The 15033-nt window shown below is 38.7% G+C and overlaps 1 pseudogene across 1 annotated transcript; it reads right to left on the bottom strand.

The window, feature by feature from the left end:
* Positions 1-2500: 2500 nt before the first annotated feature.
* Positions 2501-3143, bottom strand: LOC308494994 (high mobility group protein B1-like; annotated as a pseudogene). The gene has a single exon. The product of its transcript is annotated as a high mobility group protein B1-like (transcript).
* Positions 3144-15033: the final 11890 nt, after the last annotated feature.

The following is a 15033-nucleotide window of genomic DNA, read 5'->3' as shown; positions in this document are numbered from 1 at the left end:
GTCTCCGTGCCTAGGGCTTCCGTTCTCCGCTCGGCAGTGAGGGCTTAAACCACCGATTTCAGCCCTCTTTCCTCAGTCTTTGCTCCGAGGTCTGCCGTGAGCGAGCATTGGGTTCAGCCGTGCTATATGCTGCCCCCTCAGCCCTGTGGGCCGTAAGCGGATCCCTAGCTTTCCGAGTCCTTCCCTCTCCCGCAGCTGGGGAAGATCCGGGAGCAGCGGGCTCTGAGCACTGAGCTAGGTCTGTGTCCTGCGCCTGCGCGGCTCTGTCTCCGCACTTCTCCTCTCCCTCCTCCCCTGCTCGTGCGATTCACCCACCTGGAGGTGAATTCAGTAGTGGGCCTCTTCGTCTTGCCTGTCTGTTGTGCAGGGAGTCCTTTGTGGAGTTATTGTTGTCCGATTCATTGTAAATTCCAGGGGAGCATTACAGAGGCTCACCTCACGCCGCCATTTTTTTCTCTAGAAAATTCCCCCACTTGTTTATTTTTTCTCTTACTTCACTCGCGCGAGGGGATATATCAGTGAAAATCTTACTCCGGGTAATGTCCATGAAGTTTCTTCCTATATTTTCTTCTAGATATTTTATGGTTTCTGATCTTACATTTAAGTCGTTAAGGCATTTCGAATTTATTTTTGTATATGGTGTAAGGAGGTGGTCCAGCTTCATTTTCTTGCATGTGTCTGTCCAGGTTTCCCAACAGCACTTATTGAACAGACTGTCTTTACCCCATCGTACATTCTTGCTTCCATTGTTGTAGATTAGATGGGCATATAGGCATGGATTTACTTCTGGACTCTCCATTCTGTTCCATTGATCTATGTGTCTATTTTTTATGCCAGTACCATGCTGTTTTGATTACTGTAGCCTTGTAGTATAGTTTGAAATCAGGTATCGTTATACCTCCCAGTTTGTTCTTATTTCTCAAGATTGCTGAGGCTATCTGGGGTCTTTTATGGTTTTATATAAACTTCAGGATTATATGTTGTATTTCTGTGAAAAACGTCGTTGGTAGTTTGATAGGAATTGCGTTGAATATGTATATTGCCTTAGGCAGTATGGACATTTTAATTATATTAATTCTTCGTATCCATGAACATGGAATGTGTTTCCATCTATTTATGTCTTTTTTCATTTTTTTCTTCAGTGTCGTATAATTTTCTGAGTACAGATCTTTTACATCTTTGGTTAGATTTATTCCCAGATATTTTATAGTCTTTGGCGCAATTGTAAATGGAATTGTTTTTTTAATTTCTCCTTCTGATACTTTATCATTGGTGTATACAAAGCAACTGATTTCCGAATATTAATTTTATATTCCGCTACTTTACTAAATTCATCTATCATTTCTAATAGTTTCTTGGTGGAGTCTTTAGGGTTCTCTCTATATAGTATCATATCATCTGCATGTAGTGATAATTTTATTTCCTCCTTACCAATTTGGATGCCTTTTGTTTCTTTCTCTTGTCTGATTGCTGTGGCTAGAACTTCCAGCACTATGTTGAATAGAAGTGGAGAAAGTGGGCAACCTTGTCTTGTTCCTGATCTTAGGGGGAATGGTTTTACCTTTTTCCCATTGAGTATGATGTTAGATGTGGGTTTGTCATATATGGCCTTTATTATGTTAAGATATGATCTCTCTATTTCCACTTTCTTAAGGGTTTTTATTATAAAACGTTGCTGTATTTTATCAAATGCTTTTTCTGCAACTATTGATATGATCATGTGATTTTTATTTTTCATTTTGTTAATTTGGTGTATCACATTAATTGATTTGCGGATGTTGATCCACCCCTACATACCAGGGATGAATCCCACTTGATCATGGTGTATGATCTTTTTAATGTATTGCTGAATTCTGTTCGCTAATATTTTGTTGAGAATTTTTGCATGTATGTTCATTAGAGATATTGGCCTGTAGTTTTCTTTTTTTGTGGTGTCTTTGTCTGCTTTTGGGATCAGGGTGATAGTGGCTTCGTAAAAAGTGTTTGGGAGTCTTCCTTCCTTCTGGATTTTTTGGAAGAGCTTGAGGAGAATAGCTGATAATTCTTTTTTGAACGTTTTGAAAAATTCACCTGTAAAGCCATCTCGTCCAGGGCTTACAGCTGCAATTTTTTTTGCAATTACAGACTGGTATTCAGTTAACAGAACAAGAATTATTTTGTATAAGCTGCATCAGAGACAACTGAAGATGAAAAAACTACCATCCCCATATATAACTAATTTGTGCTGTGCCCCAACAAGGACCGGCTTTAAATTTCCATGCCAATTTACAACCCCCATACTGTAACAGTGAAGGTTAGTGGCTATTGAAAATACCACCAGGACAGTGCTATGTAAAGACACATTTGGTAGTGTGTTAACTATACAAAAAAAGACACTGTACTGTTTAAAAACAAATCTTACACAGCCTTACATTTCAATTTTTTTCTTTAAAAGGAGTGAGTTGTGTACAGGGGGGTTAAATGCTTTATAGAGAAGAAAAAAAACTTCGCTAGAACCAACTTATTTATCATCATCATCTTCTTCTTCATCTTCTTCATCCTCCTCCTCCTCCTCCTCATCCTCTTCATCCTCCTCGTCCTTCTCCTCTTCCTTCTTTTTCTTGCTCTTTTCAGCCTTGACAACTCCCTTTTTTGCCGCATCAGGCTTTCCTTTATCTCGGTATGCAGCAATATCCTTTTCGTACTTTTCCTTCAGCTTAACAGCCTTCTTCTTATAAGGCTGCTTGTCATCTGCAACAGTGTTATTCTACATCTCTCCCAGTTTCTTTGCAACATCACCAATGGACAGGCCGGGATGCTTTCCTTTGATTTTTGGGCGATACTCAGAACAAAACAAGAAAAAGGCCGAAGGAGGCCTCTTGGGTGCATTGGGATCCTTGAACTTCTTTTTTGTTTCCCCTTTAGGAGGGATATAAGTTTTCATTTCTCTTTCATAACGGGCCTTGTCAGCCTTTGCCATGTCTTCAAATTTTCCTTTTTCTTTAGCAGACATGGTCTTCCACCTCTCTGAGCACTCCTTAGAAAACTGAGAAGTTGACTGAAGCATCTGGGTGCTTCTTCTTGTGCCCCTCCCGGCAAGTTTGCACAAAGAATGCATATGATGACATTTTGCCTCTCGGCTTCTTAGGATCTCTTTTGCCCATGTTTAATTATTTTTCCTCAGCGAGCACAGAGTCGCCCAGTACCCGTCCGACTCGCACTTGCCCCGGCGCTGTCTCTATGGAGCTCAATGTTCTGCAATGGCTGTGAGAGCGGGAGCCAGACGCAGCCTCCTCACTCTCTCCGCTCTGTAACCCAATTTGTACTTCTTAATCTCCTCCCCTTTTCCACTCATCCCCAACCCTCTTCCTATCTGGCAAACATCAAAATGTTCTCTGTATCTATGAGTTTCTGTTTTGATAGTTTATTTTTTTCTTTACATTCCACATATAAGTGAAATCTCATTGCACCTGTCTGACACTTAACTCATCATAGTTCCCTCCAGGTCCATCCATGCTGCGGTGGATGGCAAGAACCCATTTCTTTCAATGGCTGAGCAATATTCTATTGTATATATATACCACCTCTTATTTATCCATTCTTCCATCAACAGACACCCATGCTACCTCCACATCTTGGCCAATGTAACAATGCTGCAATGAACATGTGGATGCTCACATCCCTTCAAAGTAGCTCTTGGATTTCTTCAGATAAATACCTTGAAGTGGAAATACTGGATCATTTTCTGTCTCTTGTTAAAGCATTTGTTTTAAAAGTCTATTTTGTCTCATATAAGTATTGCTACTCCAGTTTTTTTGCTTTGTTTTCATTTCCATTTTCATGAAATATCTTTTACCATCCCTTACTTTCTGTCTGTTTGTATCTTTCAATCTAAAGTGAGTCTCTTGTAGGCAGCATATGTAAGGTTCTTTTTTCTTAACCATTCAGCCCTTCTATGTCTTTTTTAAAATTAAAGTTTATTAAGATGACAGTTCCTATGTATTTTCAATGGAACATTTATTCCATTTAAATTGAAAGTAGTTGTTGATAGGTATGTATCTATTACCATTCAATTATTCATAATTTTGGTCCTTTTTTCCATCTTAAAAAATTCCTCTAAGATTTCTTTAATACTAGTTTGGTGATGATGAGCTTCTTTAGCTTTTTCTTGTCTGGGAAGCTCTTTATCTGTCTTTTGATTCTAAATAATAGCTTTTCTGGTAGAGAAATCTTAGTGATATGTACTTGCTTTTCATCACATTGAATATTGTGTGCCAATCCTTTCTGGCCTGCTAAGTTTCTGTTGAGAAATCAGCTGAGAATCTTATGAGAGCTCCCTTATAAGTTAATTTTTCTCTTGCTGCTTTATGATTCTCTCTTTGCGTTTAATATTTGCCATTCCAAATATACTGTGTCTTGGTGAGGGCCTCTTTGTCTTCATCTTATTTGGGACTCTCGACTTCCTGGACTGGAACGTCTATTTTTTTCTCCAGGTTAGAAAAGTTTTCAGTCATTATTTCTTCAAATAGTTCTCAATCCCTCGCTTTTCCCCTTCTCCTTTTGGTACCCCTATGATGTGAATGTTGTTATGCTTGATGTTGTCCCAGAGGTCTCTTAAACTATCCACATTGCTTAAGGATTCTTTTTTGTTGTTGTTGTTTCAATTGGGTGTTTTCTGTGACCTTGCCTTCCAAACCACTGATTTGATCCTCTGCCTAATCTAGTCTGCCAGTGAATCCTTCTAGTGAATTCTTCATTTTACTGATTGTATTGTTCACTCTGCCTGGTTATTTGTAATGGTGTCTATGTCCCTTTTTATGCTTGGTATCTCTTTGCTGAAGTTCTCACTAAGTTCCTCGAGTATCTTTATAACTATTGTTTTGAACACTGTATGTGGTAAGTTGCTTGTCTCCATTTTGTTTAGATCTTTTTATTGAGTTTTCTCCTGTTTTGTTATTTGGTGTGTACGAGGTCATAAACTCATCCTAGAAAAAGTGTTACATACCTCATTGCTGAATATCACTATGGTGACCTTAAAATATTCCCCTTGGGAAGCTATGCACGGATGCCAGTGCTTAGTCCACACTTCAAGGAAATTTGGGACTCTTTTTCTGGAATGGCTATCAGAGTTGATGTCATATTATCCTTGATGTCCTGAATGTCATCAAAATGTCTTCCTTTCAACATTTTCTTTATCTTCTGGTAAAGAAAGAAGTAGTCGCGTTTTACGTGACAAGAGCTGAGGGAAGCAAGAAGGGCAGCGAAGGGTTAAGAAAGACAGTAGTCAAGAGTAGAGTGCAAGCGGGGCAAAGGGACTCAAGCCTCAAGGACTGAGCACCTAATCAGGCCAACGCATAGCTTTTATTAGTTAGGTGAGGAATTAAAGGAGATAAATCTTGTCAATCTCAAGATCTGTTAATCCCATATGTTATAATAGGAAACTGATTCAAACCAATCACCCTTGCCTGCAGGCAGCAGAACCATAAGTCTCAGGATGTATGTACCTCCCCAAGGGACAAAACTTTTATGCATATGAATAGATGGAGAGGACATCATTGAGTCACTTCCCCTGCAGGTTGTGGGAAGGAATGCAGCCACAGAGGCAGAGGCTGTCCTTAGCCGGGGGAAGGTGTGGGGCTGTGCCCACCTCTATCAACCCTGCGAGTTCTCCAGATGCTCTCCACGTGGCTGTGTGTGGCTTGGGTTGTCCCCCCCTGTGGGGAATCTTACCCCTCATTTACTAGCCAGCCATCTTTTGGGGCCAAACAGGGAGACATAAGGTGTAAGCACAAAGGTGAAGCAAAGTCCCTGAAAGGATCTGTCTCATAGACTCTCCTTTCTTTAGGGGCAGGTACGAGGAAACAGACAGGTAGGCTGCTGTGTGGCAACAAGAAGTCATTATGGGAGGGGGAGATCTTGTGAGTAGGAAGGGTTATTTGTTTACTGGCAAACAGACAGTGTCACATGAACTGGTGCAGTATCGTGATGCAAGAACCATTAATTTTTTTGTGAAAAGTTCAGGTTGTTTATCTTTTTCACACAGCCTTTTCAGCACTCCCAAATAGTACACTTGGTTAACTGTTTATTCAGCTGGTACAAATTCATAATGAATAATTCCTCTGATATAAAAAAAAAAGTTAGAAACTTCATTGCAACAAGTTTGCAAACTTAATTTGTCAGTCCTCGTATTTCTTTGTTTCCTCATTTTGGCTGCTCCTCAGTATTTGTTTCTACCAATTATGTAAATATACTACATCTGCCAGTCTTGGCCAGGTGGCCTTATGTCATAGGTGCTCTGGTCACCTGCACTGGGTGTTACAGGAATGTCCCTCTTGTGTGTGCCCTCCTGTTATAGTTGAGCATTGGTTGCTATTGGCTCATCAGTGGGTGGGATTGACCATTAGGTCAATTGGATTTGTGGTTTGGCTATGTCCAAAAGTTAGAGGTTGATGTACAGGGTGTTTACCCCACTGAGTGGGATTTGCCCTGGTGAAATCTGGTGCGAATGAGATCATCCTTTGGGTGTGCCACTTGTGGGATTAATTGGGTGGTGCTGTGTTGGAGCCTGAAGGCAACCTCCAAGTATTTGGGTCTGGGGCTTCTTGGGACGTACTCCAGTGAAGGCCCGGGTTAGCTGCTGCCTGTGACCAGCTGGGGACTACATTGTGAGATATACAAAATGAGCGGCAGTTGTTCACTGCCTATGCTATACCTGGACGTATGAAGGAAAGGCCATGCTGTGAACAAGAAATGAGGTAGCTTCAGAAAATACCAGGACACCCCAAGGCTTTCTGTAACTTGCCAGGTCCCTAAAGGTTTAGCCTCTCATAAAGCCTTCTACAATATGCAAGATTGGTGAGGCAGGGTCTCAGGGAATCACCAGAATGAGAAGAGTTGTGATCACCATGCTAATATAAATTCTGGTTTGGTGCCAGTGTTGAGACTGAAGCTACTAAGCAAACGTCTCAGAGTACACCAAGGCTAGTCGCCATCCACCTGGGGTATTTCGGACTCTGATAGTTTTCCAAGAAAGAGGGTGGGTGGGGCTGGCTGATCTTGGAGAAATTGCCTCCAATGGGGGAGTTGGGTGGGGTGGGGTCCCAGTTAGTCAGTAGGGCAGAACTTTGGAGTTCACCAGACCAGATTCAGATTTGGCCTTAAATGTATGGGGAGTCTAAACACAGGAAAGATGGCACCGGCATGCTGGCTGCATGGTAGCAGCACCCCTCACAGGGAAAATGCCAACTGTCCTCCAGCCCTCATTCTGAATCCGCACAACTTGTTCTGCCCCCGTATGTCTCCAACACCCTCTGAGATACTGTGCCTCCACTGGAACCCAAGGTGAATGCCTGGGAGTGAGAGAGTCTGTGTGTGGGCCCTTTATGAGGACGTCTGGATTTCCTGCCACCATCTGTCCGATCTGGATGGTCAGAATCCCCAACTTCACAACCAGATGCTTTGGGGGCTCCTCTTCACACTAGCAGTACTCTAGGCTTGGTAGGTCAGTGTGGGGATGGGATCCCTCACACCTCTGGGGGGAACATCCATGGCCAAGATGTCCCTCCTAGATCTCAACTGATACACGGAGGTTTGAAGCCAGAAAATTCTGCATTTCAGCCCCTGCTACCAGTCTCAATGTGGTTTCTTAATTACAATCTTAGTTATAAAACTTCTGTTCAGCCAGAATTCAGATGGTTCTCTAGGTTGATTGTTCTATAATTTAGTTGTAATTTTAATTTGTTCACAAAAGGAAGCAGAAACAGTGTTTACCTACTCCACCATCTTGGATCTCCCTCATGTGAGTATTTGTTTTTAAATTATACTTGACATTCTATACTATTTTGTATTGGTTTCAGGTGTACAACATAATGTTTAAACATTTTTATTATTTGTGAGGTAATTTATTAATTTTTAATCTCTTCTATTCCAGTACATTAACTTCTTAGTATAACATGTGCTACATCGTACAGGTAATATTTTTATTATTATTTATTTTTATTATTAAAACTTATTCAATTGTGCTTTAACAAGGGTTGGTACAATGGGATTATTTTTAATTAGTTAAGAATCCTTTGGCAATTTGTGTGAATATTTCAAATATGATTTTACCCTACTACAGATAAGTAATATGTTTCCAGTATACTGGTTAATTTGGTTATTAAAATCCTCTATGAACCTTCTTATTTGATTTATTTGTTTCTGAGAAAGGTCTGCTCAAGTATCCTACTATTGCATATTTTTCAAATTCTCCTTTGAGACTCAGTCAATAATTGCTATACTTAAAAAAATATGATGGGATGTCATAAAAATGGTGGTGTGAGGTGAGCCTCTTGAAATTTCCCCCGGAATTTACAACAAATTGAACAAATATAACTCTACAAAAGACTCCCTGTGCAGCAGACAGCTGAGACTGAGAGGTGCACTACTGAAATCACTGAAATGTAGGCAAATTGCAGGAGCAAGTGAGGAGGGAATAGAGAAGTATGGAGACAGGGCGAGTGGACACAGGACACAGAACTAGCTCGGTGCTCAGACCTTGGTGCATTCCAGAAATACCACAGCTGTGGGAGAGGGAAGAACTCGGGCTGCTAGGGCTCTGCTTATGGCCCACAGGGCTGAGAGGACAGCATATAACACAGCTGAAACCAACACTCACTGCAGAGACATTGGAGCAAAGAATGAAGGAAGAAGGCTGAAAATGATGGTTTAAGCCTTCACTGCAGAGCAGAAAATGGGATCCGTAAGCAGTGAGACTAGCCACCCCCTCCCTACCCTCCCAGAGCCCGCACCTCCCCAACCTGCCCAGTGCTAGAAGCAGAACAGTAGCAGTGTCAGATAAAAAAAAGAAACAGAATGTTTGCAATTCTGAGAACTGTGGTCTGCAGACATGGACTTGCAGCCCAACTAGTTCCTGCAAATGGGAGGTTGCTGTGGAAGCAGGACTGGCTATGGTTGTGGTTGCCAACACTGCTCTGGGCCACCTCTCACAACCCACCCCACCCCTGTCACCATCTATCTGGGCGGATCCCTGCAGGAGTAAACAGAGCTGCTGAAACACATGGGCTCTGAATCTGGTGCAGGAGGAGCTTTGGAACTTCAGAAGCACTCCACATCACCCAATGGAGGTGGTGCCATATGACTGAGGTGAACTGTTCACAGAGGAGAACCCCACCTTCCGGGGAATCTCCCCCCATTGTGTGAGAGGCCACAATAGTGCAGAGAAAACACAACACTACAGTGTGAAAGAGAATAAAAGGCTGCAGTTGGATAGAAAATAAAATATTCCACCAACACCTACTGGAAAGCAAAAGAAAGACCTCTTCCTATCTACCTGTTGCAGAACCCACTCCTGTGGATGCCAAGTAATAGAAAAAATAATTCATTAATTGCCATGAATAACTAAGGTGACAAGGCAGCTCAGAAAGAAAATAAAGTCTCCAAGAAAGGAACTTAAACATATGCAAATATGTGACTTAAATGATGGAGAATTCAAGATTACAGTTCTGAAAAACTCAATGAGATGCAACAAAACACCGACAGGCAGTCTAATGAACTCAGAAACACAATCAAAGAACAAAATGAACATTTTAACAAAGAGATTGAATTTTTAAAAAATAACCAAATAAAATTTCTGGAGATAAAGAACTCAATAAAAGAAATGGAGAATTAAATAGCCAGTTTAAGTAGTAGAGTTGACCAGATGGAAGAAAGAATCAGTGACATCAAAGATAGAAATCTGGAAATTACTCTGATGAAACAAAAAAGAGACTTGAGACTTAAAAGAAACAAAAGAAATGCACAAGAACTTTCACAATCCATCAGAAAGAACAATATAAGAATAATGGGCATACTGGAAGGAGAAGAGAGAGAGAAGGAAACAGAGAGTATAATCAAACAAATAGTCAATGAGAACATCCCAAATTTGTGGAAAGAACTGGATTGAATGCAAGAAGCAAATAGAATACCTAATTACCTCAACCCTAACAGGCCTTCTCCAAGGAACATTGTATTGAAGCTGTCAAAAAACAACGCGAAAGAAAGAATCCTCAAGGCAGCCAGGGGAAAAAAGACAGTAACCTAGACAGCAAAGTCCATTAGAATATCATCAGATTTATCAGCAGAAATTCTACAAGCCAGGACAGAGTGGAAGCAAATATTCAAACTATTAAAAGACAGAAATTATGAGCCAAGAATAATATATCCTGCAAAGATATCCATTAGATATGAAGGAGGAATAAAAACTTTTCCAGACATACCAAATATGCTAACAGACAACTTGCACTACAAGAAATACTGAAGGAGGCTATTTGGCCAGCATAAATAGGAATAATTTGTGACAACCAAAAACATACAAAACAAACATACAATGGGGGAGAGTGAAGGCCTGAAATGGAATATGGGAATGGATAAGTAAGCAGCTGAAGAAAATGGCATAATCTAAATATGAAACTTTCTTTCACACAAACTTATGGTAACCACTCAAAAAATTCAGAACTGAAATATTTACTGTAATAAAAGAAGAAATAGAGGGAAAAATAAAAGAATACCACCAAACAGTAATAATAGACAGAACAACAAAAAGGCAAAGAAATAATGGAGACAGTCTTACCAGAAAACCAAAGATAGAATGATAGGAAATCCTCAAATATCAATAATCATTCTAAATATAAATGGAATGAACTCACCAAAAAAAGGCACAGAGTAGCAGATTGGATCAAAAAACTAAACCCAACCATATGCTGCCTCCCAGAGACACATCTCAGCTACAAGGCAAAACATAGACTCAAAGTGAAAGGGTGGAAATTGACACTCCAAGCAACAGGTATTCAGAGAAAATCAGGTGTAGCCATTCTGATATCAGATGAAACAGATTTCAGGATGAAAAATGTAAGAAGAGACAAAGATGGACATTTCATAATGATAAAGGGGACTATACAACAAGAAAACATAACAGTCATCAACATTTTTGCTCCCAGTCAGGGAGCACAGAAATTTACCAAGCAACTACTAGGAGAACTAAAGGGAGAAATTGACCAAAACATATTTAAAGTAGGGGACCTAAATACATCATTGACAGCTATGGATAGTTCACCCAAACAGAAACTAAATAAAGAAATATCAGCCCTAAATGACACAAGAGACAAACGGACATAACTGACATTTATAGAGCCCTTCATCCTATAACATCAGACTATACATTGTGTTCACATGGGACATTCTCAAGCATATTCCATATATTAGGATATAAAACTTAGCTGCAGCAAATTTAAAAAGATTGAAATCATACCAATCATATTCTATGATCACTATGCTTAAAATTGGATATCAACTACAAAAAGAATGCAGGAAAAACCACAAATATGTGGAGATTAAACAGCATACTTTTAAAAACATGACTGAGTCAAAGAAGAAATAAGAGGAGAGATAAAAAGACACATAGAAACAAATGAGAATTAAGAAACATTTTACCAAAAATTTTGGGATGCAGCTAAAGCAGATTTGCGAGGCAAATTTATATCATTACCGGACGATTTCATGAAACAAGAAAAATCCCAGATGTATAAACTTACATTATACCTTAAAGAAAGCGAAAAAGAAGAACAAATGAAACCCAAAGTCAGCAAAAGGAAGGGGATAATAAAAATCATAGCATAACTAAATGAAATAGAGAACAAAAAGACAATGGAAATAACTGATGCAACAAAGAGCTGGTTCTTTGAAAAGATTAACAAAATTGCCGAACCCTTGGCTAGACACACTAAAATGAAAAGCAAAAAGATGCAAATAAACAAAATCAAAAATGAAAGAGGGGAAAATATCACAGATGCCACAGAAATACAAAGGATCCTCCAAGAATACTGTAAAGGACTGTATGCCACCCAATTCAATAACCTAGGAGAAATGGACAAGTTGTTAGAAACATATAGCCTTCCTAGGGCGAATCATGAAGAACTTTATACTCTAAAAGGACCTGTAACCAGTAAAGAGAATTTATCACTCACCCGAAACCTTCCTAAAAGCAAAAGTCTGTGATCAGGTGGCTCCATTAGTGACTTCTACCAAACACTCAAAGAGGATCGAAAACCTGTCCTAGTCAAACTCTTCTAAAAAATTGAAGAAGAGACAATACTCCGTAACTCATTGTATGAGACCACCATTACCCTGATACAAAAACATGGTAAGGAAGACACCCCCCAAAAATTACAGACCAATATCTCTGATGAATAAATGCAAAAACCGTAAACAAAATTCTAACAAATTGAATGCAACAATACATCAAAAAGACTATACACCACTACCAAGGCGAGTTCATCCCAGGGACACAAAGATGGTTTGACATACCCAAATCCATCAAGGTGATACATCACATAAACAATATAAAGGACAAAAATCATATGAATATATAAATAGATGCAGAAAAACCGTTTGACAAGGTATAACATCCATTTCTGATTAAAACACTTAACGAAATAGGTCTAGAAGGAAAATACCTTAATATAATAAAGGCCATTTATGACAAACCATCAGCTAATGTCATAAATAATGGTGCAAAACTGAAGGTCTTTGCTCTATGCTCAGGAACATGACAAAGCTGTCCCCTGTCACCTCTGCTTTTCAACATAGTATTGGAAGTCCTAGACACACAAATCAGGCAAGAAAAATAAATAGAAGGCATCCAAATTGGGAATCAATAAGTTAAATTGTCACTCTTTACAGATGACATGATGATACAGAAAACTCTATATCAGATGATACAGAAAATTCTAAGGCATCCACCAAAAAGCTATTAGAAACAATAAATGAATACAGTAAAGTTGCCAGTTGCAAAATCAATGTACAAAAGTCCATTGCATTCCCGTATACTATCAATGAAATCTCAGAAAATGAAATTTAAAAGAAAAATCCTTTTGAAATTGCAATAAGAAGAATAAAATACCTAGGAAAAAACTTAACCAAGGATGTGAAAACCTATATACTGAAAACTGTAAGACATTTTTTTTAAAAAATTGAAGACACAAAGAAATGGAAAGAACCAAGATAGTTAAAATGGCCATATTATGCAAAGCAATGTACAGATTTAATGCAATCCCTATCAAAATTCCAATGGCATTTCAAAAAGAAATAGAACAAAAAAAAAATCTGATTTGTATGCAACCACAAAAGACCCCGAATAGCCAAAGCAATTCTAAGACAAAAGAACAATGCTGGAGGAATCACACTCCCTGAGATCAGCTTTTATTACTGTACAAGTATAATCAAAACACTATGGTATTGTCAGAAAAACATACACACAGACCAATGGAAGACAATTGATAATCTAGAAATAAACCCATGTAAATATGGTCAGATAATTTTTAACAAAAGAGCCTAAAATATACAATGGAGAAAAAAACAGCTTCTTCAATAAATGGTGCTGGCAGAATTGGATAGCCATGTGCAAAAGAATGAAACTGGACTGCTTTTTGTTACCATCTACCAAAATTAACTCAAAATGGATCAAAGACCTAAACATAAGTCCTGAAACAATACACTGCATAGAAGACAATGTACGTACGAAACTTATGGACCTTGGGTTCAAAGAGGATTTTATGAATTTGAATCCAAAAGGAACGGAAGTAAAAGCTAAAATAAATGAATGGGACAATATCACAGTTAAAAGCTTCTGCAGAGCAAAAGGAACCATCGATAAAATAAAGAGGCAAACCACCGAGTGGGAGAATATTTTTGCAAACAATATTAGCCTCCAATAAGGGGATAATATCCAAAATATATTAGGAACTCATACAATTAAACAACCAAGAACCAAACAATCCAATTAAAAAATGAGCAGAGGACCTGAAGAGATGTTTCTCCAAAGAGGACATGCAAATGGCCAACAGACATATGAAAAAATGCTCACCAACTCTAATCAGAGAAATGAAAATAAAACTACAATGAGATAGCACCTCACCCCAGTTAGAATGCCTATCATCACCAAGGCAAATAGTCACAAGTGTTGGAGAGGCTGTGGAGAAAAAGGAACACTCATACACTATTGGTGGGAATGCAGATTGGTGCAGCTACTCTGGATGGCAATGTGGAGATTCCTATTCTAAAAAATTATGACTAGAATTACCATATGACCTAGCAATCCCTCTCTTGGGTATCTACACAAATAAAATCATAAAACTTTTACCCATTGAGACATATGCTCCCCAATGTTCATTGCAGTTTTACTTATGGTGACCGAGACATGGAAACAACCAAAGTGTCCTTCGATAGATGAATGGATAAAGAAGTTGTATAGATACACAATCGAATACTATTCAGCTATAAGAATAGTTAAAATAGTACCATTTGCGACAACATGGGTGGATCTTGAGATTATAATGCTAAGTGAAATAAGTTAGACAGAAAAATGGAGAACTATATGATTTCACTGATATGTGATATATAAAACAAAACAATAAAGAACAAACGAATGAACAAACGAATGAAGAAACAAACGAATGAACAAACGGAAGAACAAACGAATGAAGAAACAAAAACTTATAGACATAGACAATACTTTAGGGGTTACCAGAGGTTAAGGGGGGAGGGGAGTTCCAGAAGAGGGTAAAAGGATTAAAATATATGGTGATGGAAGAAGAACTGACTCTGGGTGGTGAACATGTAATGTGAGATAGATGATGTATTAGAAATCTGTATAACTGAAATCTATTTAGCTTTACTAACATTTTTCATCCCAATAAATTTTAATTAAAAAAAAAACTGCTTTTGCTTCCTCCCCAAAATTTTTGTAGGATTGTTTTTCATTCTCTTCTGTTTTTATGTATGTTTTGATCTCTCCTCTAATTTCTTCTTTCACCCAGTTGTTTTTTAAAAGTATGTTGTTTAATCTCAATGTATTTGTGGTTTTTCCTGCTTTTTTTTTGCAGTTGATATTGAATTTCAAAGCCTGTGATCAAAGAATGATTTAAACCTTCTTCAATTTGCTGAGGTTAGTTTTTTGTCCAAATATGTGTCTCTCCGTGAGAATGTTCCACGTACACTAAAGAAGAATATATAGTCTGA

The sequence above is a fragment of the Rhinolophus hipposideros genome, assembly GCF_964194185.1.
Source record: "Rhinolophus hipposideros genome assembly, chromosome: X".
Classification (NCBI taxonomy): Eukaryota; Metazoa; Chordata; class Mammalia; order Chiroptera; family Rhinolophidae; genus Rhinolophus; species Rhinolophus hipposideros.
This window is presented reverse-complemented; position numbering and strand designations above follow the sequence as displayed.